Genomic DNA, 1,450 nt, shown 5'->3' with positions numbered 1-1,450 from the left:
AAACTTTTGAAACACCTTTGTACTCCTCGGATGGTGACAAAGATCATGTTGATGATTTAATTTTTGTAAAACACTTAGATCGAAACGTGCTTGACTATCCTATTTTATTTCTTGATGATCTATCTGTTTTAATGGTTGATAAAAAGATTATTGTTTTTGATGCATATGTGAGTGAATCTATAGTCCGTAGATTAATGCATGGTATGATTGCGCAACTCTATGAACCGTGTGAACCTTTTCAAATACCTACTTATGATGATTACTTTTACCATTTGATTTATTACTCGCAATTTATTCATGGTTTGTGGAAACAGTTTGAGATGATTACTCGCGATTTATTCAATGTGGCTGAATTATCTCCATTTGATTTTTCAGATTCAAGGACGAATCTTTTTGAGGAAGGGGGGAATGATACGAGTCACAAAGGCCTTAGGATGCGTACACAAAAGAAAGAGAAAATCAAGATTCACTTTCTTGTTTTCAAGAAAATCAAGAAACCGAATCTTGGCCCAATCTTGCTGTTTGGAGCGATTTCAAGAATCAAGAAAATCAAGATTTCAAATCTTGGAAATCTTGGTCCAAGAAACCGAATCTTGCAGCCAAAGCGTATCGGATCTCCGTTATGACCGTCGACGACCCAATTTCGGTAGGAGATGGATCACAAGCCCAAGTTCTTGAAGGCAAGGCCCAATAAGAAGATTCCAAGCCCAATCAAGAAGTCTGCCCATACTTAGTTAAAAATCAGGCCAAATTGATAAAGGGCCCAATTTGCAAACATTTTAATTGGTTAATTTAATTTTTAGGCTTTAGGAATATTATATGTTAAAATTCGGCCCAAACAGCCCATTTAAATGCCTGGCCGAATTTCCCTCTTATTTTTGGTAATTACGTTTTATTCTTAAGTTTTCCTAATGAGATTAGGACTAGTATAAGGCCTATTTAAAGGCATGGCCGGCCACCCTTGTAAATCACTTCTCAAATATATTAAAAATTTCAGATTTGTTTTTTGTTTAAGTGCAGAATTCTCCTTGAGTTTTTCTCCAAGAATTCTCTCTTGAGTTTTCTTTAGAAGTTGTTTTAACAATCTTTTGATTGTGGGAGCCATCTTCAGCCTTCTTCTTGCCATTGATATTCTCTGGAGGGGAGATTAAAGCCGTTTGAAGGGAGTTGTGAAATCTTTCGGGATTTCAAGGCTTCTTAGGACTTATCTTTTAATTTCTTGCTGTCAATTTTTTTCTTTTAAATTCTGCTTGTGTCGATTTTATTTAATCACTTTGTTTGCTGTTCTTGTTGCGTTTCAGGCGTTCCAAAGCATTCCAAATCTGATTTTCCCTCTTCTTTTCTAAAGATCGGATCGTCCATTTTGTTCTTGTCAGCAAAATTTGTTCAAAATCCCTAAATTCCTTGTTCTTGCTGATTTCTTCTTTTCAGATTTGGGTTGTTTTGATTG

The sequence above is a fragment of the Gossypium hirsutum genome, chromosome D03, assembly GCF_007990345.1.
Source record: "Gossypium hirsutum isolate 1008001.06 chromosome D03, Gossypium_hirsutum_v2.1, whole genome shotgun sequence".
Taxonomy (NCBI): domain Eukaryota; kingdom Viridiplantae; phylum Streptophyta; class Magnoliopsida; order Malvales; family Malvaceae; genus Gossypium; species Gossypium hirsutum.
This window is presented reverse-complemented; position numbering follows the sequence as displayed.